This window comes from Antechinus flavipes, chromosome 3, assembly GCF_016432865.1.
Source record: "Antechinus flavipes isolate AdamAnt ecotype Samford, QLD, Australia chromosome 3, AdamAnt_v2, whole genome shotgun sequence".
Taxonomy (NCBI): Eukaryota; Metazoa; Chordata; class Mammalia; order Dasyuromorphia; family Dasyuridae; genus Antechinus; species Antechinus flavipes.
Window position 1 is genome coordinate 26,768,854 of NC_067400.1, and position 26,735 is coordinate 26,795,588.

At 36.7% G+C, this 26,735-nt stretch overlaps 1 protein-coding gene across 1 annotated transcript in view; it reads left to right on the forward strand.

Annotated features, from left to right (window-relative positions):
• LOC127552853 (multiple epidermal growth factor-like domains protein 6) overlaps positions 1–26,735 on the forward strand; it is a 91,075-nt gene that overhangs the window by 20,769 nt on the left and 43,571 nt on the right. Inside the window, exon 2 of the mRNA XM_051983135.1 lies at positions 15,643–15,771. The gene's annotated coding sequence lies outside the window, so the exon portion shown is untranslated. The remainder of the gene's footprint in view (positions 1–15,642; positions 15,772–26,735) is intronic.

Consider the following 26,735-nt stretch of genomic DNA (forward strand, 5'->3'; position numbering starts at 1 on the left):
TTCTCTGAGATGGAGTCAAGAAGGAAGTACATTCCAGGCATGTGGGAGAGCTGCCCAAAGGCACATGGCAGAAGATAGAAGCTCAGCTCAGAGAGAAGCAATAAGCCAGTTTGGCTGGGGAGTAGATTGCAGGAAGGGAAGTAATTTGAAATAATTTTGGAAGTGGAGACCAGGGTTTAACTGTTAAGGGTTCGAAATGCCAAGTTTGTGAGTTTATATTTTATTCCAGAGTCCACAGAGGGCCACTGGTTTCTGACAAAAGGGCAGACCTATGTTTTAGGAAGATTATTTTGGCAGCCGTGTGACAGATGGATTTGAGAGGGGCATAATCTGGAAGCAGAGAGACAAGCTGAAGTATTATAAAAGTGTGGGAGTGGTTGTTGAGCCTTAGAAAAAGAAGGGAAGGAAGGCTGGGTGTGGAGGAGGCAGAATTGACAAGATTTGGCAGTTGACTGGCTTTAGGAAGGGAGGGAGAATAAAGAGTCAAGGAGGACTCCAAGATTTTAAATCTGGGTTACTACAAGGTTAGGGATGCCCTCCATAAAATGGCGAGATTGGAGACTGACCCTGTTTCTGGGCAAGAGTGAGAAAAGGGGAAGAGCTGATCCGTTCTGGTTCAACTCACTTCTACTAAGTTTCAGATATCCACCCAGCAATTGCAAATTGTTACCCCAGACTCTCTGGCAGATGACTTCATGAAATCCAACAAATGTGTAAGATGATCCATGTAGGTTCTCACTTCAGCTCTTGTCTAGTCAAGAAACCCTCTTTTTCACTTGCTTAAACTGATTATATTTAACCAAGTCCTCTCTCACACCCTTCCAAGCATAACCCCTTCCCTCCCCCAGTATTTGAACACAGACATTTTTCTGTTCTATTTTATATTGTTTTTTAACCCACCCTTTTCTTTTTTACTGCCCCTGTCATCACCTTGATCCAAAGCTTCATCACCCCATGTCTGGATTATTGAAGTAGTCTCCTAAATGATATCCTTTCTGCTCTCCCTCCCTCCTCTCTCTATTGCAAGTTAACTACTTCTGGGGAATACTTTTGCTCCCCATTGCCTACAGGATAACATCCAAACTTCTCAAACTTGATACCCCAAATGCCTCACAATCTGACCCCACTCATTTTCCCCCTCCTGGTTGATTTTGTATTCATTGTCCAACTAATCTTCATTCTATCCAAAATAATCTTATTCTCTGCTCCTCAACACTCTTGGTATATATAGCCTCCCTATACCTTTGCTGAATCTTTGGAAAATACTCTGTTCCCCCCCCCCAATCTAAAGTTCTTGGGGAGCAAGGATTCTTTTAACTTTTTACTTCTATATCCTCTCTAGCACCCAATATAGTGCATTCCATGTACTAGCTACTTAGTATACACTTACAGAGTTGAAATGAAATGGATTGTATTTGCATTGAATTATGTGACAAATTACAACTTTCTTTCAAAGTGCAATTCACTTCTGTGAAGCCCCCCTGGACTAGTTTTCTCTCCTTCTTCTGAATATCTATTGCTCTATTATCTCTGTCTGTGACTCTCAACTAAAATGAGATTTTTGGTCTCAAAGCCCCTTTATGCTCTTAAAAATTAACAGGGACTCCAAAGAGCTTTAGTATATATCTGTTATATGTATTAACAGATATATACTATATATATATATTATAAATTAAATGGATGAAATTTTAAAATATGAATTTATTAATTTTAAAATAACCATGACAAACTCACTGCATGCTATCATAAACAATACATTTATGAAAATAATATTTCTAAAACCAAACACAATAGCAAAAAGAGTGACATTGCTTTACATATTTTTTTGAAAATCTCTTTAATGTCTGATTTAATAAAAGGCAGCTGGATCCCCAAATTTGTTTTTGAACATTGTTGTCATATGTTGTTTTGGATAAAGTATTTGAAGAAATGGAGTCACACAGAAATATAATGGGAAAGTTGAGTATCTGAGTAAGCAAATACAATCTTAGTATTGTTATGAAAATGATTTTGACCTCATGACCTTTTAAAGATGTCTCAAGGAACCCCTTATCTATGCCACTTATTTTTTATTTGTGTTATCCTATATCGTTGTGAATCCTTTAGTTAGACATGCCATGTTTTTAATGACTATAGAATAGGGGAGAGGGATCATTATGTTTGATGGATCTTTGTAACTAAGCTTGTAGCACAATTGCACATAATATATTTGTTCAATTTTCAGTAGTATCCAATTCTTCTTGGGGTTTTCTTGGCAAAGGTATTGGAGTAGTTTGCTGTTTTCTTCTCTGGTTCATTTTAAAAATGAGGAAACTGAGGTAAACAGATTTAAATGACTTTCTCAGGATCACCCACTTATTAAATGTCTGAAGTCAGACTTGAACTCACAAAAATGAGTCTTCTGACTCCAGGAATGGTGCTCTATGCACATGGCACTATCTAGCCACTCAGTTGCACTTAACAGACTTTTATGAATGAGGAGGATGAGAAGGGTCTCTGTTATCTTCCGACTGAGCATCTTTCTTCAGGGAATAATAATAACTAATAGGTATAGAGAACTCTACTTGTTTATCTGATTTATCAGTACAACCCTGGGAAGTAGACAAATGCATTACAAATGCATGATCTTTGAGGGGTTAAAGCTTGAGGAATCCCTAATACTAAGAAGAACCCGTTCTTTTACTTCAAACCATTACTTTCTCCATCGTAACAAGCTGCTTGCCTAGATCTTACTCATTGAAGGGATCTGGGTATAAATAAAGCAAGCAAATAATTACTATTTACTGAGCACCTATTATGCTCCATATACTTTCTTAGCTATAGGAAATACAGGAACAAATAAACAACAAAAATCCCCTTCCCCAAGGAATCCTTAGTTTTGGGGAAAACAAAACTCATAAAAAACACAACACTCACTATATGCAAAGTATTAGGGGAAGAGCAGCAGCAGGAGCTAAAAAGATTAGAAAACAGAAGACACTTGGATTGAAATTTGAAATGAAACATGTAGGCAGCAAGGGCATTCATTCCAGATATAGGCAAAGACAAAGAAGAAAGAAACATTATGTCTTATACAGGAGAGAGAAAATGGTCAAGTTGGAGAGTGCAGGAAGGATTAAGAATAAGTCTAGAAAGAAATCTTTCTAAATAAGAGTTTTAAGCTGGAGTCTCAGATTTTTTGCTTTAAAAATATTTTAATGGGGCAACGAGGTGGCTCAGTGGATAGAGTACCAGCCCTGCAGTCAGGAGGACCTGAGTTCAAATCAGGTCTCAGACACTTGATACTTCCTAGCTGTGTGACTCCAGGCAATTCACTTAACCCCAATTGCTAAAGCAAAAACATAAAAATAAAATAAATATTTTGATGACTTTTTCAATATGATTGATTTCCTTTATAATCCAATGTATTTTATTTTGTGTATCTAAAAGCATCCTGAGAAATGGTCCATAGACTTTATTGAGCTGTCAAAGAAGCTCATAAAATTAAAAAAAAAAAAAAAACCAAGATTAAGAATCTCTGTTTTAAACAAGATCATGATGTGGTGATGAGTTATGCAGACATTGGGGAACAGCAATTTTTGACTAAGTCCTCCTACCTAGTCCTCCTTAGAAGGATTGTGGTGTTAACCTTTTCCTCATTGTCCTTCAGTAGTAAGCTATCCAAGTATTATTTATCATCCCCATTTTACTGATGGGAAAACTGGATTATAGAGATTGTGACTAGCTCCAAGATAATACCTAATTACAATCTGAGACCAGAGTCTCCCCTAAATTCAGTTTTAGTGCTCTTGCTTGCTTTGATATCCAATATCCAACTCTCAGACTCAACCCATTGATAAGTCTGGGACAAGTTAGTTTAATGGAATTAGTCAACTTAGTGGGTGTTTTCTCCTCCTTTGTGTAATACCCCATACAGACTGCATTTCAAAGAATCTCTATAGTTTAGTGACCTCATGGGTTGCCCCTATTCAATCTTCTATTTCAAAATACAGCAAAGTTGGCTCCTGATATTTTATTAAGTTCAATTAAGTAATGGAGCTCTTTGTCTTCAGTGTCAACTTCATCTTCCTAGGAAACTGCCTGAACTTTTCTATCTTGTAAAATGGCACCCTGGCTTTTGTGGAAGACTTGAAAGTAAGTTGATTGATCTCTGGCTACAGAGAAAAAAAATCCAGGTCTTTAAGCACTTTTTACCATTACCATCCCAAAGCTCATGGCCAAGGTCAAGTTAACAATGGCATTCTGTGTCTGTGTTTACAAATAATGAATCACCATTGGAGTTTCAAGACTGTGGGATAAGGCTGGACTTGGCAGCTCAGTTCAAAGATTGTCAATAAGCCCTCTAAGTGACCTGCCTCTGGATCTTCTGGTCAGAGTAGACAAGGTCCACCCATCATGAATAGGGTCATCCAGAAGGCGGAGATCTGATTCAAAGAATCTTAGTTTCAGGTCTGATGTAGCCTGGAATGATTTGAGCTAGCCTTAATCAGATTAAAAGCTGCTCTGGTTGTTCCCAAGATACAAATGAAAAAGCTTTCAAGTTATTAAGGGTATAGGTGACTTATGCAGAGATACCTTACAAACAGAAGTTAATGAAACAGATGAATTCATCTATGTTCTATTGTTGAAGAACCAAGAAAACCTGGCTATTATAAAGAATGTGGCTAGAGCTATGACAGATGGCTGACTCGTTTTGCAGGGATAATAGTTGCTGACATTTTTATAGAATGTTAATGTTGACAATATGCTTTACATATGTTATCTCTCTTGAGTCTCATGATAATCCATGATATAGACATAGAATTATGTCTGCTTGATAGAATTCTAAGCATATTGTCAACATTAATCACAACTTATCCAGCATTGCAGAATTAATAAGTAACATAGATGGGGTTTGAATCCACATTGCCTCTACATTTGAAGACCTAGCTTATGGTGTCAAATCCCAGTTATACTACTTTCAACCCTGGGCAAGTTATTTAACTCCTTAGGCCTGTGTCATTATCTGTAAAATAAAGGACTTGGAAAAGATGACCTCTACGTTTTCTTCTGATTCTATAATCTTGCTCGTTTCATTCCCACTCATTTTGAAGAATCGAAAATAATAGAAGTGGAAATTGATGCAGATGATTTATCAAAGCTATTTTCCTTCAGAATCCAGGAATTCTTATTCATGAAAAGTTCAATAAAAAGGTCATTTTTTAAAAATCACAAACCTTGGCTAATTTTGAGTCTTTCCCCATTCAGTCTTCAGGGAATGCTCATGGTGAATAGATCTCAAAGCTGGCCATGCAAAGGATGGTAGTTCAATTCAGAAGACAGAATGATTAAAAAAAAAAAAATTCCAGGAAGAGCCTAGGGATGGAGTTGACATGCCCACTCACTATGCCATAGTGTTCAACAGCTAATTCATGCAGGATGAAAATTAATTGGATTTGGGGGTTTGGGGTTTTTTTGGTACTACGATTTAATATATCTTTTTTAAAAGGATTTTGAGAGTAAATATTGGACAGTGTTTCCAAATTTAACGAGTTAGGAAAAATGTTTTCTTTTTTTGTTTGTTTGTTTTTCTGGTCATGAATTTCTTTCACAACCAATTTTTATACAATACTTACTATCTGCAAAATATTGTCTTAAGTAGGTGCTTGGGAGATGGAGTGGGAATCATACAAAGATCATCAAGCCATGACATTTGAATTCAATAAATTTGAAATTCAGCAACAGGTTTTATAATCTTTTTCACAACTACCAAAAATGCTCTTCTCAAAGGCCATGTCTGACTATGCCATTGTCCTGTTCAAGAATCCTCATTGACTTGTAATTTCTTCTTGAATAAAACACGATTGACATTTCTAGTCCTTCATTGTCTGGTAAAAGGTGATTTTTCTAGGTCTGCTTAACTCATATTCACAAACACTTTGGTCCCAGATGAAATGGCTTATTTGACCCAGACACCAAATTCTTGGTCATGCTGTTCCAAATGCCAGTAATGTACTCCCTATTCACTTCACTTCTTAGACAGTCAGACTTCCTCTAAAACTCAGCTCATATGTTTTGGACTATGAAAAGAGGTCAGTCTCACATTCTAATTACCCCGTAATAATTAGACTCTTCCATTTAAAGATATACATACATAATATATGTGTGTATATACATATATGTTATATACACATGCTACATATGTAAGTCCTTTGGAATTATCTTAGGTTATTGTCTTAATTAGAAAATCTAAGTCTTTCATAAGTGATCATGCTTATAATATTGTTGTCATTGTGTACAGTGTTTTCCCAGTTCTTTTCACTTTACTTTCTATCAGTTTAAATAAGATTTCCCAAGTTTTTTAGAAACCATGTACCTCATCCTTTCTCACAGCTCAGTAGTATCCCATCCTAATCATAGCCCACAGCGTGTCCAGTCATTCCCTTATTGATGGGCATCCCTCAGATTTATAATTTTTGCTGCCACAAAATAGTTATTATAAATATTTTTGCCCATATAAGTCCTTTTCCATTTTCTTTGATTTCTTTGGGACACAGACCCAGGGAGTGGGATTATTGTATCAAAGAATATACACAGTTTTATAGCCTTTGGGTAGTAGTTCTAAATTGTTCTCCAGAATGGTTAGACTAGTTCACAATGCTACCAACAGTGCATAGTATTCCAATATTTCCACATCTCCTCTGTTATTTGTCGTTTTCATTTTCTGTCTTGTTAATCAATCTGATAGGTATGAGGTGGCATCTCAGACTTGTTTTAGTTTATATTTAATGGTGATTTAAAGTATTTTTATGTGACTATTGATGACATTTCTTTTTCTGAAAATATGCCTATCATATCTTTTGGCCATTTATATATTGGGGAATGGTCCCTATTTGTATAAATTTTGACTCAGTTCCCAGTAAATTAGAGAAATAAGGACTTTAACAGAAAAAACTTGCTGTGAATTTTTCCCACTTTCTTCTTTTCATTCTAATTTTATTGAATTAGTTTTGTTTGTATAAAAGCTTTTTAACTTCATGTAATCAAAATTATCCATTTTGCTTCCTGTTATCTTCACTAAATCTTATTTGGTCATAAACTCTTCTGTTATCCATAGACCTGACAAGTACATTTTTTCTGTGCTGCCCTAATTTGTTTATGATATCACTATTTATATCTATATCATTTACTTATTTTGGCAAACAGTATAAGATGCTGATTTGGCATAATTTCTTTCTTTTTCTTTTTTCTTTCTTTTTTTTTTTTTTTTGGTTGTTGTTTGCTAAGGCAATTGGGGTAAAGTGACTTGCCCAGGGTCACACAGCTAGAAAGTTATTAAGCATCTGAAACCAGATTTGAACTCAAGTTCTCCTGAATTTAGGGCTGGTGTTCTAGGCATAATAATTTCTGATTGGAAAATCAAGGCAGTCTTCTTGAATGAAGTGGGATTTAAAATTTTAGGGTTTATTTTTTAGGATAGCTAAGAGTCCAAGTAGTAGAAACAAAAAGAAAAAGGTTCCAGAAATCAAAACAATCATGAGCAATGACTCAGAAATCTCTATGTATATGGAATGATGGATGGACCGGTTAGCAAAATATTCTGACACATAGGGAGGGGACCACTTAGATATCAGGTTAGAAAAATAGATCAGTGCCAGTTAGCTGAACTGTCAAGTAAAAAACAAAACTAAACCTTTGTTTAGTAAGCAATAGGGACCTGTGTCCCTACAGAGGGGCCATATTGTCTCATTTGAGTTTTGTGTGTTTATGAGAAAATACTATTTGCTCTCATTTTTATAGTATTTTCAGACTTGCCAAATCCTTTTCTTAAATTAATTATTCAATCCTCACTGTCCTGTGGGGCAAGTTGTATCATTATCCCCATTTTCCACATGAAGATGATCAGCAACACTGTATGACTTGTCCAGAGTCTTACACTTAATGATTTTCCAAGATGGAATCCAAACCTAGAAATATATAACTCAAAATATCTTTGCAATGTCACAGTTCCTTAGGCACCAAAAAAAAAAAAAAAAAAGAAATGTAAGACTTGCATGAAAAATATGTACATATGCATTTAAATAGCTTTTTATCTATTATAAAAATACACATTCTTCTTCATCCTGGTGCTGTCCTCCAAATGTACCTTGGATATTTTCTTAGACATTCATCAACATCCAATTTGCTTATTCTAAATAATATTATTCATTATTGTTGAGGTGATTATTAGTATTAGTATTTGATTATATTGTGGTGAGTAGGACCATAGACATAATGGAAATATTAATTTATCAAATATAATTGATGACAATGGGCCAAACATGGCACATGAGACATAGATGTCACATACTAGACATTTGCAAATGACTCAAGGCTGAGAGGAATCATTAACACACTGGATGTTAGCTATCAGATTAAAAAAAGAAAAATCCAAACAGACCATAGCATTGAGCTAAATCTAGCTAATATCCAGATGATATTTCAAAGGGATAAATAGACATTACATACCAACATCACCATTGCCAATCAGTCATTTTTCAGTTGTTTCAGAATCTTCATCAGCCAATTTGGGATTTTCTTGGCAAAGACATTAGAATATATTACCATTTCCTTCTCCAGCTCAATTTACAAAAGAGGAAACCAGGGCAGACAGGATTAAGTGACTTTTCCAGGGTCACAGAATACTAGTTCTGATACAGTTCAGATACAGAACTAGTATCTGAAGCTAGATTTGAACTTAAGAAGATGAGTCTTGTAGATTCCAGAACCAGTTCTCTATCCATTGCACTACCTACTCGCCCTCTATATATGGTACCACATACTACAATTGCTATCCTCACTGATCTTCATAGTTTAAAGGAACTGGGGGATACATTCAGGGAATTATCATAGAATGACAGTATTGAAAAAATTAACTTCATAAGCACAAGCTTATAGGAGATCAGTTAGAGGGCAATGTGAAAAGAAACTGGGAGTTGCAATAGGCTGAAAGTTCAATCTGAGTCAGAAATGAAATACAATCACCGATGGCGATATGTTTTTGGTCTTTATTAATAGAAGCAATATGTTTTTGGTCTTTATTAGTAGAAGCAAGGGAAGAGAAGATGCTTCTCCTGTATTTTACCTAGGTTAGATCAAATTTGGAGAATTGTGTCCACTTCTGAGTGACACAGTTTAAAGTGGATATTGATAGTCTGGAGTGTCCAAAGGAAAGCCATTTGTATGGTGAAGGACCTTAGGTCTCAGGGAACCTGAGGTTGAAAATTGGAGGGTGGAGATTGCAGAGATAATTTTTCCCTTAAAATATTTGAAAGGTTGCCATATGAAAAGGAGATGTTTTTCATACTTCATTTTTGAAAAAGATCAGTGACATCAAGGGGTGATTGGATTTAAATGAGGCTGAGTTGTACAAAATAGATTAGAGTTAGTTACTCTTTTTGACCTTTGAGAGCAGAACCAGCAGCAATGAAAGGAAATCATTAAGAAACAAATTTAGATTTGAAATCAAGGAAAACTCCAGAACAATAAGAGAATTGTTTTAATGTTAAACAGATTGCCTCAAAATGAGATAGGATCCTCTTCATTAGAGTAAAGGCTAAGCTTGCTGCACATGATATAGTAAAGATTCCTGTAATTTATGACTGGACTAGCTGGATTGGACTAACTAGGGTTCTTTTAGCTCTCAAATTTTGTGATTCTATGTTTTACAATTTTCTGCATGTGTCCCTCACTTTCTTTAAATCAATTTAGATCAATGAGACTAGTGAGTGTCCAAATATATGATGTTCATGAAGATGTACTTAACCTATTTTAATCAATTCAGGCCAACACTTTAAATTTAATAGCAAAGCAGTGGATTCTGAGGCCTAATTCTTATTCATTCAATAATTGTACTGACACTACTAAAGCACTGTACTAGGTACTATGGGGAGATATAAAGATGGTAGAGAGAGGTCTGTGCCATTGTAGAAAGAAGATTGAATCAGTTACCAATGGAACTGGGTTGAACATATGATCATAGATTTACAGCAAGAAAGGATCATTGATATCATTGAAACCAGATGCATCATTGGTAAGAAAACTGAGGGTCAGAGAAGGGAAGTCCCTTGTCCCAGTGGTTGCCACAGATAATTTCTATCATCTATGCACAGGATAGTTTAAAGGAAAGTATCCTGTAAGCCTTGAGTTCCTACAGAAATGCACCAGTACCACCTCTCCTTGATCTCACAACTGCTTCCAACACTGTCTTACAGGGTGAAGGAGAGGTAAGGCAATAAACTAATCTATTTTAATAGAAGAGGGTTAGAAGTTGGCCCCTAGGTAACAAATAAGTATTTGTTGTGGCTTTCCTTGGACCACGTCCCCCTCTTTATTGTCTCACCCCTTAGTAAATCTAATGTTTGGAATTCCATGTCAGGCAGGAGGGAAAGGTGAAACATTAGTAGATCAGTGGAGGGAGTAATTGGGGGGCTGGTTAAGATGGCTTTCAATTCCCTAAAATTATGCTTTGCGGCTGACTGGTCATTCTGCCTTGATGTAGTTCCAGGTGTGCCCAGGGTTGCACAAGTTGGATCTTGAGAGATGGATTGATGAACTAGAAAGAATGTTGGGTTGAGATTCAGACAAGCTGGATACAAATGCGCCTCTGAGGTGGTTGTGTGACATTAGGATAGCTGCTGACCTCTCTAGAGCTCATGGTCCTCTTCTGTCACAGTAGTAGGATTACTTAAACTTTTTTTCCAATCCTGACCCCAGGTTATATGTATATAAAATAAAATTTTACTGATAATAAATCTTAATTTCATGATCTCCATATTCAATTAAGAGACCCCATATAGGGTTGTGACCCACAGTTTAAGAAGCTATGGACTAGATGACATCTAGGTCCTTTCCCATTCTAGATCTCTGACTTTAGAAGCCTGTGACCTGAGAGGCAGCATGGCAGAATGGCAAAGAACACTTCTAGTTCTTATTACTTATATGACTTCAGCCCACTAGTTTCATCCTTCAAAACTCCATTTCATTGTGAGTTGACTCAATACAAGTCAATATTGTGATACCTAGTCAAAAAAAGATACTGAAATCTTGAACTTAATGAAAAAGGGCATAGTGCCTTGATCTAGCAAGGCTTTCTGGGAACTGTCCCAGTCAAGCCACATCTAGGATATTAGGTGCAGTTCTGATCAAGCAATAAAAAATTAGCCAGCATTTACTAAGGGCTTCCTAAATGCCAGGTACAGTGGTAACTGTAGGGATTGAAAGAAAGGTCAGATCAAAACCAATTCTTGACCCCCAAGGAAGTCACATATACATGGAGGAGAAATCATGTATAGAAATGGCTATATATGTCACAGAGAAGAGTAGACAGAAAGTAACCCTGGAGGGTAGAGTTCAAATGCCTAAGAGCAGGAGCAGGGAGGCTGAAAGGGAAAAAAAAATCTCTTGCAAAGGTGACATTTTAGGCTTCAAGAAGCCAGGAATGACAAGGGTTGGAAGAGAGGAGGGGAAAACTTTTAGGCAAGGTTGGTGAAAGGGAGCAAACACTACAAAAGCATAGAGATTAGAGATGGAGGGCCATGTTCAAGGTATAGCAAGTGGGCTAGTATTGCTGGAGCATAGATGCCATAGAAAGGAGAAATATGGAAGGGTGGGAAGGTAGGTAGGGGATGGGTTATGATGCTGTGTACATGACAATAAGAGAGCTTTATGCTTATTCTTGTTGATAAAAGAGATCCCCCAGAGTTTGTTAAGATTGTACTAGTTGGGGGTATGGAGATGACATTATCAGATCTATGCTTTAGGAAAATCACTTTGGCATCTGTACAAAAGATGAATCGAAAGGAAAGACTTGAAGAAGAAAGCCTGATTAGAAAGGAGACTACCGAAAGATAAAACCACTGGGCTACTGCCTATGTGAGTGGAGAGAAGGGGACATGTAGGAGCGATGTGGTGCAAATGAAAACAATATTTGACAGTAGATTGGCTATGTAGGGTGAGGACATTAAGGCTGCAAACTTGAGAAACTGGCAGGATTATTCACCAGTAATAGGAAAATTCAGAAAAGGTGTGTGTATGTGGGGGGGGGGGGAGTTAGAAGGGAAAGACAATGGATTTTGTTTTAGACATATGGAATTTGAGATGCACACAGGCTATCCAGTCCCAAATATATAATAGATTGATGGAAATAGGAAATTGGATTTCAGGACAGAAACTCAAGCTTAATATAGAGATAAGGGAATCATCTAGATAGAAATTTAACTGCACTCATGGGAACTACAGATGAGATCTTCAAGAGAGATAATATAGAGACAAATCAGAGAGGGCCGAGGACAGAGATTGGAAGCCATCCAAAGTCAGGGATGTGATCAAGATATAGATAGGGCATAAGAGATTAAGAAGGAGCATTTGGACAGATAGGAAGACAACTAAGAGAAACCAGAACCCCCAAAACTCAAGAACAGAGAGTAATCAGGGGAAACTTTTCAATTTTGCTAAAGACTGTAAGGGTTAAGAAAAACGGAAATTGAGAAAATGGTCAAGATAGTTGGCAATAAAGAGACTATTGGTAATGTTGAAGAGAGCTGTCAGTTGAATGATGGGGTCAAAAGCCAGATAGCAGGGCAGCTGGGTGCACAGTGGATAGAGCATGAGTCCTGAAGTCAGGAGGACCTGAGTTCAAATCTGATCTCAGACATTTAACACTTCCTAGCTGTGTGACTCTAGGCAAGTCACTTAACCCCAATTGCCTCAGCAGGAAAAAAAAAAAAAGATAATACAGGATTTAAAAGGGAATAGCATTAAATAAAGATGACTTTTTCAAGGAGCTTAGCAGAAAAGGGAAAGGGATAGAAGCTGAAGGTAGGCTAAAGGTATCAAAGATCTTAGGGGCCAGTGAAGGTTTTTTGAAGATGAATAAGACATGGGATGTTTGTAACAGTGAAAATGCCAGAATATAGACAGTAACTCAAGATCAGACAGGGATTGGCAATTATCATTTTTAAGAGACATTGATATATAGGAGAACATAAAGAGGGGGACAGTCATGTCAGACAAGGCTTCTGTGTTCATGCCATTTGAAGTTTCATTGAAGGAGCTAAGAATGTTTAGTTTGGGGAATGGAAGACTTATCAGGGACAAGCCATGATGGCTGTAACTAAACATTTGAAGGTCAATCATGTGGGAGACACTTGGATTTACTCTCTTTTTGACTGTGAAGCTGGAAATGGAGTGGAAGTTGCAAAGAGAAAAATTTGGCCTCAAAGTATGGAAAACATTCTTAACTTTGAAAGCTATTCCAGAGTGGAATGGCTACCTCCAGTGGAATGAGTTTCTTCTACTAAAAGTTGGAGGAGCAATTTGGGGCTGTATTGATTGGAGAGCAGAGTCTTATATTTCTACAGATTGCGCTATCTAGTGACTAATTATCAAGCAGACCCACTAAATTGTTGGCCGATCCCTTTCTGACTTGCTTTTCCACTGCCTGTTGCCCAAATCTAGGAATTCTCTCCCTTCTCACTCTCACTCCTGGCTTCCATGGCTTCTTCTGAGACTTTGCCCAAGTTCATTCTTCTGCAGAAGACCTTTTCTGTTTCTCACTTCCCACTCTCCTACTACCAGTGTCTTCCCTTTGAGACTACTTTCCATCTATTCTGCATACATCACATATAAACGCAGCTATATGCATGTTATTTTCCCAATTAAAATGTGAGCTCCCTGAGGTCACTGACTCTGTTTTTGCCTTAATCAATAATGCACCATACCTGACTCATAATGATGCCTTAATAAATATTTGTTAACTGATTGACTTTCCAACTATGAGAGAATCTGACATTAAAAAGAGAGGGTTGGATGAGCATACCTTTGAGATCTTTCCAGCTTACAATTCTATGTAGATATCAGACAAATATCCAAGACAAGGTAGAGAGCTTTACTTGGAAATCCCACCACAGGCATTTTCTAGGTCCAGGATAAGGTACAACCTCTCTGGACCTCTCCTTCCCCACCGCTAAAATGAGTGTTTTGGGCTCAAAATCCTTTCCAGCTTTGAATCAATGATATTATTCATTTAATCTGGGTCCTAATAGTTCACATTATACCTTAATCTTGCTTATTTCTGGAAAATCAGGACATCTGTGATGGAAATAAATATAATTTCTGCTCATCATTGCTTAACTTCAGTGAAGAGATTTGGGTTCATACTGTTGCCCCAGGTGGTAGCATCTCAAAATATTAAAATGTGGTCAGTTTTCTGCTGATCCTTACAGTTTTCCTCTCCAAAATAAGTCAATGAAGCCATTTCCAAAGAGCAGAAAGGGGATTGAAACCTGTGATCAAGATACTTGGTAATACTACATCATTGGGTAGTCCTAGATCTGAGCCTGTTTCCCCCCAAAGAAGGCTGGCTGAGAGGACCTCAAAGTTTCCTTCCAGACATGGAATGCCATAATTCTAAGTGAGCCTGGGACAAGGCCCTTCTGGGAACCCCTTGGGAGTGCTGGGGCCATTGGATGTTTGCTTTCCTCAGAGTCCTGCTGTTGCTTACATTGTTTGCAGGAACAATCAGGCCAGCAAGTTGACATCATAGGTCGATTCTGAAAGAGAGGAAGGAGATGCTGTAGTGAGATAACCCAAGAAAAAATCCCCAAAGTCTATGGTTCAGAAGAAGTTACAGCTTGAGAGAAGACCCAGACTCCAGTCGAGATCCAGCTGCTCTGGGATCCTGGCTCTGATGTGTTTATTCTTTGACCAAGAAACAAAGATCTGGGTGAGATCATGCCTCAGCCCATGAAAAATGGACAATTAAAACAATGGACCTGTCAGTTCTCTTCCCAGATTGCAAATAAATAATCAGCCTGTCGGGCTGCTGGCTCTACTGGACCATTAGTTTAATACAAAGACATTCGGGGGAACAGGAGGGACACCGCTGATCTATCACCAATGTGACTTTGATGAAGGCCCATGCAAAAGGGATTCTGGAACACCAGGGAGGGTGAATCTCAGGCTGTGGCAAAGAGGACATTGGCTACATTTAGCATTTATTATGAAAGTCATATGTATTTCAACCCCCCTCTCCAAAAAAAATAATTAAATGAGTTGCTTCTTATATCTTATATTTGGTATACCATGACATGTGACTAATAATGATGGTTATAAAATACTACTAATAATAGCTATTTTAAACCTTGCAAAGTATTAATATGTCATCTCATTTCATCATTATAATGCTGGGAGGAAGGTACTATCATTACTTCCATTTTACAGATGAGGAAACTGAGACAAAGAGAGCTTAGTTAAGTATCTTGCCTAGGGGCACACAGGATTTAAAATCAGATTTTGCTAACTCCAAGTCCAGAACTCTGTCCACTGTGGCAGCTAGCTTTCTCTCCAGAAGATTCAACATTGAGTCGGGGAGACCTGTAACTAAATCCTACCACAGACACTTAATAGCCAAGTATCCTGGGGAAAGTCACTTTTACTTCCATTGAAGTCTCAGTTTCTTCATCTGTCAGATGGGGATAATATAGCACCTACATCACAGAGTTATTGTAGGGTCAAAATGTGTGCAAAGTGATTTATAATCCTTAAAATGTATATGACTGTGAGCCATTATTCTTTTGGTGAGAGCTAATCATGTATGTCGCCTTGTATTTGCCTATTTCCTAGGACTCCAAGAAAAGCCCAAGAGTGAAGGTTGCAGTCAAGTTTGTAACTGTCACAATGGAGCCAGCTGTGATCCTCAAACCGGGCAATGTCTCTGCACATCTGGATGGACAGGACCTACTTGCCAGGAAGGTAGTGTTAACCCTTCATGTCAAGGTCAAAATGTTTCATCCCAGAGATGGAGACAATAGTAGAATGCAATCAACTTTCTACCACTCTCATGTTTGCAAACACTTGGACTCCATTCCATTCCCTCTTCACAACAAACTTAGGAAGTGGGCGATAAAGATATTTGACGAATAGGTAAACCAAGGGTCAGGATGATACAATATTTTATTCAGGGTCACATAGGCAGCCAGTACCAGAGGCAAGAGATGAACTCAGATTTTTCTCATTTCATTTCACTGCTCTACCCATCGCAAGCATAGAACTTCAAGTATATAATAAAATATAATACAACAAGCACTTATTATATTGTGTTTGGAGCAGCTCTTTGGTGAAGTGAATAGAGTACCAGTCTTGGAGTCAGGAATCTGGCCTCAGACAACTACTAACTGTGTGACCTTGAGCAAGCCACTTAATCCTGTTAATCTCAATTTCCTTATCTGAAGTAAATTCCAGAAGGCAATGGTAGTAAATTACTCTTATCTTTACCAAGAAAATCCTAGAACAATTGGGTTCACAGACAGTCAGACACAAATGAAGCTACTTAACAACAGTAACAACAACACTGTGTTACCTTTTAAGGATTGAATTTTTAGTTTAAAAAAAAAACTTCCCCAGCATATTTTTATCATCATCCTCATCTTCCTCTTCCTCCTCCTCATCATTCCCCCATCACCACTATTATGATTATTATTAACACCACCACCAAAAGTACTGTCACTATCTTTGTGACAGCTATTATCATCCCCATCTTTGTCTCCATTCCAACCACTGGCTACTTATGATAGAATATGAATTAAAATGTCAATTTAACTGCATTTTTTAGTTAACTTCTTCTTAGTATATACCACATATTACATCTTTATATCTCAATGTATGATAATGTTTTCTAAAGCAAAGGACAAGCAAAGCTTTATTAGCTTCATTAAGACATGGAGAGGTTATAGCCCTGTGGTACTCAAGCCTGGTCAGAACATATCTTTAGTATTACATTCAGTTCAGGATTCTATATTTTAGAAAGGGTGCTACTGAGCTTCAGAATGTCTAGAAGAGGGTGTTTCATGTAGTAAATATCCATAAGATAATGCGATGTTAGTACTGAATAGTATAGCTAGCCCAGAGAAGAATTAAAAGTGACATAAGAGCTGCCTTCAAATATGTGAAGGGTTGTCATACAAAAGAGGCATTCAACTTGTTCTTCCTGATCTCAGAGAAAAGAATTGGGATCAATGGAAACTGGGAAAAAAAGATTCCAATTTGATTGGGAGTGGGGGGAGGGAGAATACAAAAAAACCCAAAATTATCCTAAAATACAATGGGCTATCCCCTAATGGATTTCTTCAAACAGTGGCCACACAACAACTTGCCAGAGAGGTTTTGGGAGAAATTGGGAGTATTCAAGTGACCTTTGGAATCTCTTCCAAATCTGATCCTATGGTACTTCATCTAAAAAGGTAACAACACCTGGAAGAAAGATCTTGGCAACCTGACTCCATACTTATCATGTATTTGTCACCTCACTCCATGATATATGCTGTGGTTGCAAAAACAATATTTTGTAGTGACTGATTAATTGCTTTGATTCATGTCTTTGGTCTTCCTTTAAGTGTGACTCCTCCAATCCTCATGAAAATAGAATGAGTGTCATAATGGCATCCACTCCCTATTTTCATTGCCAAGATTTTGGGGGATACTCAAGGTAAATTCAGTTGCAGCAACACGTCCAAACCAGCTTGAAACTTTTGGCTAATATCAAAATAGTTTGTGTGTATCACTGCAGTCTATGTCAAAATATTAAAGAAGTCACTTTAGTTTAAATTCCTTTAAGTTATTTCATTAATCAATCAAAAAGATTGCATTGGTTTTTATGTGGTGTTGAGACTGTGTGATAGTGATGTCATGATAAAGGTGGTAATAGTGATCTATACATGGTGTAATAATACTAGGGGTGATTATAGGGAAGATTCCAATAAAAACAGAATGGGGGGTAATGAGGAGGAAGGAAAAAATGGTGATTGGGATAAAGATAAAGATGACCATAGTAATGACTAATGATGATGATAATCAAGAGAGTGGAAGTATTGCTGAAAATGTAATGATGATGATTGTGGAGATGACAAAGAAGATTGTAGTGATTTTGATAGTGAGGGTGATAATAAAGATGGTAAAAGTAATGATGGGAGTGGTGATGAAGATGGTGATGATGATGATAAATTTGATTATAATGATATGATAAAATGATGATAATGAAGATGATAATGATGGTGGTTAAGCTGATAATAATGGTGACGATTAGGATAATGATGGAGGATGAGAATGATGAAGATGAGAATAATGAGAAAGGTAACAATAGTGATGATGATGATGATGAAAAATATATTGGAGGTAAAATTGTGATGATGATGACAAAGACAGTGATTGGAGAAATAATCATGATGATTGTTGGTAGTTATAATAACTATGTTAATGATGATTTGGAACTCACTTTTTCTCCCCAAGGCATTCAAGGTTAATTGACTTGCCCAGGGTCACACAGTTAGTGTCAATTGCCTGAGGTCAGATTTTAACGGGGGTCCTCCTGACTCCAGGGTCAAGGTTCTATCCACTGTACCACACAGCTTCTGCAAATCACATTAGCACCCAGATTTTTAAGGTTCACAAAACACTTTTCTCATGACAAAACTGTGAGGTAAATCTCAAAGTAATATTATTTCCATTTAAAGATGAGAAATTAGTTCAATTCATATTCATATAGCTTTGTGAAATTTTTAAAACATTTTATAAATAGTATTTAATTTATGCTCACAACAATCCCAGTGCTATTATTATTATCCCCATTTTTCAGATGACAAAACTGACTTTTCCAAAATCCTACAAATCTTAAGTATCTGCAGTTGGATTTTGAACTGGATCTTCTCGACTCCTCCTGGCAGCCTCTAGGTCAGACATTTACTAAGTGCCTATTATGTGCCAGACAATGTGCAAAGAAAACAAAGACAAAAAAAGTCCCTGTCTTGAGAGAGTTGATTTTGCATTAGCTATATATAACATGGACAGAATTAAATAAATATAAATCACTTTAAAGGTACATATAAAGTGATGCCCAAAGGTAGAGAGAATTACTACTTGGGTGACCAGGAAAGGTATCATATTGGAGGTGTCCTGCAAGCTACTCTTGGAAAGAGATTAAGTGACACCTCAGTGTAAATGGACCTAAGTTTATCCAACAGTTCAAGAAAGGAGGGAAGAAATAAGCATTCATCCATTGTGTTCAAGGCACTGAACTCTCATCTGATCCTCAAAACAACAACACATCTAGTGATTTGGCAATTGATTAAACAACTACATTTCCCTCCTAAACACAAAAGAACCCACACCATTTTAAAAATTATTTTAGATAATAGTGTTTTGTTTTTCTCCAGATACATGAAAAGAAACATTTAAGCATCCATTTTTATAAGATTTAGATTTTCAAAATTTTCTTTCTCTTTCCTTCCCTCACCTCCTCTCTTCTGAAAAAGGTAGTTAGTTTGCTCTAGTTTATACATGTGCTCTCATGTAAAACATATTTCCATATTAGTCACAGTTGCGAAAGAAAAAACAGATCAAAGGAGGGAAAACATGAGAAAGAATAAAATAAAAAAATATGGTTTGATGTTCACTCAGAGTTCATCAGTTCTTTATGTGGGTATGGATAGCATTTTCCTTCATGAGTCTATTGTACTTGTCTTGGATCATTACATTGCTAAGAAAAGCCAAGTCAGTTGTAATTGATCATAACCCAATGTTGCTGATTCTGTGTACAATGTCTCCCTGGTTATGCTCACTTCACTTTGAATCAGTTCGTACAAGTCTTTCTGGGTTTTTCTGAGATCTGCTTATTATTCATTTCTTATTGAAAAACAGTATTCCATTACATTCATATACCACAGTTTATCCACTTATTCCCCAACCAATAAGCATCTCTGCAATTTCCAATATGTTCCATCATGACAAGGACTGTGATAAATATTTTTGCACATGTAAGTCCTTTTCCCTTTTTATGATCCCTTTGGGAAAAGGACCTAGTAGTGGTATTGTTGGGTCAGAGGTTGTACAGTTTGGTTGAAGAACCTTTACTATTAAGAAAAACAACCAGCTTGACAAGTTTAATTTTTTTCTTTTTTTCTGTCCTAGACTTTCTCTTTGACATCTGATAGGTTTGTGGTTAGAACTAATTGGCAGGTATGCCAAACCAAAGCAAAACATTTCATTTTTGTTGATGTTCAGTCATTTCAGTCATGTACAACTTTCTAGGAGCCTATTTGAGGTTTTCTTGGCAAAGATACTGTAGAGGTTTACCATTTCTTTCTCCAGCTCATTTTGTAGATAAGGCAACAGAGGTAAACAAAGTTAGCATGTTATCCAGAGTCACGCAGAACGAAGTGTTTAAAGCTGGATTGGAACTCGGGTCTTCCTGACTTCAGGCCTGGCATTTTATCTACTATATTATCTAGATTTGTCAAGGTCCCTGAAATTCATCTTCAATAATCAGGCTTCTTCACATTCCTTGACAAGAATATTTACCCATGGTTCTATTACATGGGACTATTTGGATGACAACTAAACTTTCACCCAAATACTGACAACTTTTAATAGATATCATTTTCTAAGTCTTTCCCTCTCTCTTATTATATCCCCTATTCTAGATCTAGGTTGATCCATAGAGTCTCCACAAGAGTCCTTTCCCCCTTCCAGTATGGAACCTGAATAAGTTAGAAAGTCTGGTCTTGAACCCCATCTCTGTTGCCTTCAGGATATTGTACACAACTTCTCTGAGACTCAGTTTCCTCTTCAGTAAAATAATGGATTTGGGTTTGGTCCCTTTCATTCCTCAACCTACAATCTATGGTCCTGAACAGTATTCTAATTAAGCTTAAATTATAAACCTGCCCCTTAAGTTGGAGATAGTTTCTCTTTTTACTCACTTCTCATTGTATAGCTCATATTCTTTTTTTTTCCTATTCTACCATGCATTATAGTCATTTGCTCATATGTCTGTAATTCAAAAAGACTTTTTTTCCCAAAAAGATTTGGGAAATCTGACCTTAATTTGTTCTCAATCTTAAGTCAAGATTATCAGTTGGGAATAATTTTACTTAACCAGCCTAAGTACTTTCAGCATAGATTTTTTTCACTAAGGTGCTCTAATAAGAACAGTTAATACAAAACATCTTCCAAAAAGTCTGTGATATACATTACATAACAAGTCCAGGAGAAAGTAAGCTCAGGCTTAGAAAGCATATATAGCAAAGGGTAACTCACACTTCCTGGTTGTTGTAATTTTTTTTTCCTTCCCATCTATAGAATGCACAAGAAGTTTCTCTTAGGTGTGGAATAGTTTCCTTAATGGACTTCCTGTGGAATTGTGAATTGATGTCTAGTCTATTATTGTCATTACCTAACCCATAGGTGTCCTTAGGACTTTAATATAGAGAGAGGAAATTTGCCATTCTATGAATCCTTGGAAAAGTGAAAGATGTTCCTTCAGCCAAAGGCCAAGGGAAGAATAAATGACAAGATCTAAGCTAAAGAAAAAGTCAAAGCTTCTTCTCTCCACTCTTACTCCTAACCAAGTTGTTCCTTTTCAAGAGGTGAGCTAGTTTAATTTTGTTTTATTTGTTTTATGGGAATACTACATGTACTCCCGCCTTTTGAATGATTCATTTCTCAACTTGTCTTATAATTTATAGATCATTCATAAAGTGACCAAGTTTCTTACCTCACCCAGGTGTCTTCTTGGGTAATGTCATTTCAGTTCCAAGCTTTTGATTCTGTTTTTGCACTTAGATTATTAAATCTTATAATTGTTTGAAACTCAAATCTGTAATCGAAATGGATTTGTTGTTTTCCCATGATGGAGATACCAAGCCATCTTATCGCTTACTTTAAATAAGATGGGGTGAGTAAATTAATCTCATCTGTCCATATCTTATCTCCCCAATAGGATTGTAACCTCCATGAAGGAGGAAACCATTTCTTATTCATCTTTTTCTTCCCACCCAATAGCTAATACAGTACTTTGGATGAAGGATGTGATAAATAAATATTTATTAAATTGGATGCCAGTTTAACCATGTCTAAATCCTTCTCAAAATACCCATTTTTGCACCCATCCTATTTTCTATATACTATATATAATCTATTGGGGGGGAGGCAAATAGCTTGTCTAGTTCATAAGACACCAGATTTGGAATTGGAGGAAAGGTTGGAGTGAGTTGAAAACTAATTTATGATCCTGGTTCAGATGCTCACTAGCTGTATCATTCAGGGGAAGTCATTTAATGTGTTTTTGCTTCAGGTTTGTTTGTTTTTTGTTTGTTTGTTTGTTTGTTTGTCTGTTCAGATGAAATGCTTTCTATGATCATCTCCAGTTCTAGATCTATGATCCTGTGGTTCTCTTTTGATAATAAAACTATAATCCTATAAAACCATTGATCCTAGGATGCTGTGGTTCTCTTATCCAGGTGAGAAAACTTAATCTCCTTCTCTTTAGACATAATATCCTTTCCTGTGTTAGATAGTCATCATACCTTTCTCAACTTCATTTTTCCCAGAGAAAACAGAAAGATGAAGCTATATGATGACTAAGACCTCTTCAGATTAAAATCTGTTACTATGACAATTCTTATATTTGATCCCTCCCCCCTCTCTCTGTCTGTCTCTCTGTCTCTCTCTCTCTCTGTCTCTCTCTCTCTCTCTCTCTCTCTCTCTCTCTCTTTGTGTGTGGGTCTCTCTCTGTGTGTCTGTCCTCCCTCTCTGTCTGTCTGTGTGTATGTGTATGTGCGTATGTATTCACAAGTACTCTCTGACTTTTTTTTTTCATTTCTATGTACTACGGGATCCACAGAATCACAAAATCACATAATTTCAGAAGTGGCATTGATTTTATTGGTCACCTTTGCTAAACACCTAAATATTAGGCAGTGCCTTTTATAGCCTTCCAGAGAAGAAAGCCACTAAGTCCCAAAGCAGCCCATCTTACTTTGGCATAGCTCTAACAGATAAAAAATGCTAAATTTGGCTCTGCAATTTGTACCCTTTGCTGGTAATTCTGCCTTTTGGGACAAAGCAGGATATATTCATTCCCTCTTTGATTGAATATTCCTTTAAATATTTGGAATCAACAAATTTGACCTTTCAACTCCCAAACCCATCTTTCCATCTGCAAGTTAAACATCCCTTGTTGAACAACCCTATACCCATAGGCTATGAACTCATTTTATCACTCTAATTATCTTTCTCTGGACATATTTCATTTAATTTATGTGCTTCCTAAAGTGTGGTTCACAAAACTAAACATAACATTCTGAATCATGAGATTTTATACGACTCTGCTATTTACAATTTATGTGCTTCTAGCCGTGACAGTTCCATTCTCTGTACCTCCATTTCCTTATCTGTCAAAGGAGGAAATTAAACTGCACATCCCTTCAAGCTTGTGATCTTAGGACCTTTCATCCAGATCTTGAGCCAACCAGTTAGATATTTTTGATAGTGTTCAGAGATCTTTGTGAGGCATAAATCATATATTGGGATTCAGTTACATTGATCAGGGGACATAAAGAGAGAATTTTGTGTCCTAGCCTCTTTGGCAGTCTGGTTAATCTTATGGATCCTTACTTACAAGAATGTTTTAAATATATCACATTAATAATAATAAAAATAATAACAATGCAGCAACAACTTGGACAGTATCACAAATGAAATCAATTACATTGAAATAGTTATCATTTAAAAAAAAAAAAAACCAAGATCCCAGATTCTAGTTTAAGAACCTCAACAGTCAAGATAGAATAAGAGCAAGATAGAGCCTAAGAAGCCAATCCTCTTATTCTTTCCTCAGTCCCCATCTCTCAATATAGTTCAAAATCACATTGGATTTATAAACTCTCCTATAACCCTGTTTACTCATATAGAGCTTTCAGTTCACTAAAATGCCCAATGTTTCATTGTTAATTTTGAGTTTATGAACCCAAGTAATTTACCTGGAACAAGAAATTTGAGCTTTTGGATACAGTATTTACTAAATCTGCCAAAGTTCTGTCACTTGGTAGAAGGTGAGATTTTATAGGATTGCATCTGTCTGCTGTCCCTATTGACCGAGTGTCTATTTTTATGAGGTACTGTGTAGCCTCAGGCTGTATATTAGAATATCAATAAACATAAAACCTCATCCCTACTGTATTTGGGAAGATGAGATATATCCATGGAAAGTGAAATCAATAATAATAGGATTAAATCACAATAGAAGACAACAGGGCAAGAGAGATGACAAGGAAGGATTTGATTCATTGCCAGATGAGGTGCATTGATTATAAATGCTGAGTTCAGAGGAAGGAGATATCATTTGGGCCTGGAGTGCTTTAGGATGATGCCATGGAAGAGATGATGGATCTCAAGGGATGAGTGATTTGAATAGGAAAAAGCAGAGAAGGAAAGGAGGGAGTAAGGAGAAAGCATTCCAAAGAGAGGGAAAAGGAGACCCAACCCAAATGGAAAAAGATGAGATAGAAATTGGTGAGTTCAGAGTGCAATAGGAAGCTCAGTTTGATTAGAATGGAAGGTTCCTTCTTGAAGAGGATGGTGGAAGATTACGACAAGAAAAGTCATGTAGGATTTAATTACAGATGGTCTTGAATACCAGACAAAAGAACTTAGACTTCATCCAATATCCATTAGAAAACCATTGAAAACCATCAAACATTTTTTGTGTAAGGGACTGACATGAAATATAGTCTTGGAAGAAGAATAATGTTGGGGTACCCAACAAGATGGTCCCAAAGAACAGAGAGAGCAACTCTGAGTCAGTAATAGCTGCCATAACTTTCAGTATTTTATTCTAATGGAGTAGAGTTCTTTTTTCCAAAAATGTGAAACTCTTTTGGATTCTTTCAATGGAGACAGTAGAATAAATACTAGCTTAGGAATCAAGGGACCTAGGTTGAAATGCTCTGCTATTTACAATTTATGTTCTTTTAGCCATATCAGTTCTCTTCTCTGTCCTTCATTTCTTTTACCATCAAAGGAGGGACCAGGAGTAGACATCCCTTCTAGCTCATAATATTCATCCAGTTTGTGAAGCAACGGGTTAGATATTTTCTATAAAGTATTCAAAGTTCTTTATGAGGGATAGACCATATATTGTGATACAGTTACATCAATCAGGGGAGAATTTAAACCTTTGGTTTGGGCAATATTTTGTTGAAATAAAGGAGAAAGATGATTCTTTTGTCTTGAGAATGACATTTTCATAATTTACCATAAATATATGAATATAATCTATCCCATTGGTCACTATGGCCAAACCTGCCTTTCCTGTATCCAGGAGAAGTGGGATCACGTGACAAGCTGGAATATTTATCCAGAAGCTTGGCCACAATTTATGCATGAATTCAGTAAGCTGCCCAGGCTGGGCTCCGAGTGTCTTTGTCAAGATGGCTCCTGCACCACTTGGCTCACTGTCTTCTTCAGATAGTTCTGAAGCATCACATGCATTTCAGGCTGAATCCAAGAGATGCGAGAACAGAATTGTGTGATATTATGTTATATACCAAGGAAATTTTTATTTGTGATGCACTTAAAGCTCCTATGGCCAAGATGAAAAGCTATAATCATATCTAAAGATTATGTATTCAAAAGGAAAAAAAAAACCCAGTGCTCCTATTGACAGGGAGCTTATGAAATGACAGTCTATTGATGTTAAAGCCTAAAAGCACAGCAAATACGTGTCACCTCTGATGTGGCCTTCTAGGACTATTTCAGGTTATAGGAACTATCACAGTACACAGATTTCCAGACAGAAACTGGCCTGCATCTAGATACTGGGAATGAAAAAAATTTGTTTTTTTTTTTTTAATTATTTATAACCTGTTCTCCTCCTACCTTGCCCTTCTTCTTATACCTTTCTCCCTTCACACACTCTGTTATCCACTTACTGTCCTCCTTGCTGTTCCTTACACAAGATGCTCCATCTCCCAATTCTGGGCATTTTCACTACATCCCCTCTGTGCCTGAAATTCTTTCCTCCTCATTTTCTCACTTATTTCTTCATTCAAGTCTCAGCCAAAATCCCATAAAAAAAATTCCACCAATGTTAATGTTTTCTCCTGAGACTGTCTCTTATTTGTCCTGTAAATATCTTGTTTGTCCATAGTTATTTGTATGTTGTCTAAACATTTATTGTGAGCTCCTTGAGAGAAAGGGCTTTTGTTTATTTATCATATTTCTTTATTATTTTATATTTCATTAGTTAATATTTTAATATCCTCTTTAATATAATTGTTCATTTATTTCTATCCCTAGGACTTAGCACAATATCAGGCACAGAGTAAGCACTGAGTAATTGCTCACTGTCATTATTCAATAAAATAAAATCCTTTTCCTACCCTCAAAGGGCTTGTATACTACTGGGGTAAAAAGCATAAGATTTAAACATTAAAATGTCCTCTATTTCCTCACCCTCTCATCTCTCACTCACTTCTCAGCTTCTGCTATCACACTGTTGTCTACATCAGAGGTTGGAACTGCTCTAGGCTTTCTACTTTGGGGAAATGTTTGAATGAGGTAGGAATGAAGAGGGAGTACATCCTAGATAAAGGAAAGAAAGAGGTAAGAAGTGGAAATCCCCAAGCAGTTATTTTAATTGAATAAATTAGAAATGATTGATCCTGGTGTTTCTGGCTCTTAGCCAAATACTGTTGAAAAAAAAAAAGATTATCAGATTGAACAGACTTATTTTTTCATATAATTTTATTCAACTATAATATGATTCAGGCTCAGTTGGATAGCAATTTTATTTGCTTGATTTCAAAGGATAAGAAGAGCTGAACAAGAATGTGTGATGCAGTGGTAAGATAGTTCCACCTGGAGTCAAAGGATATGGTACTTTC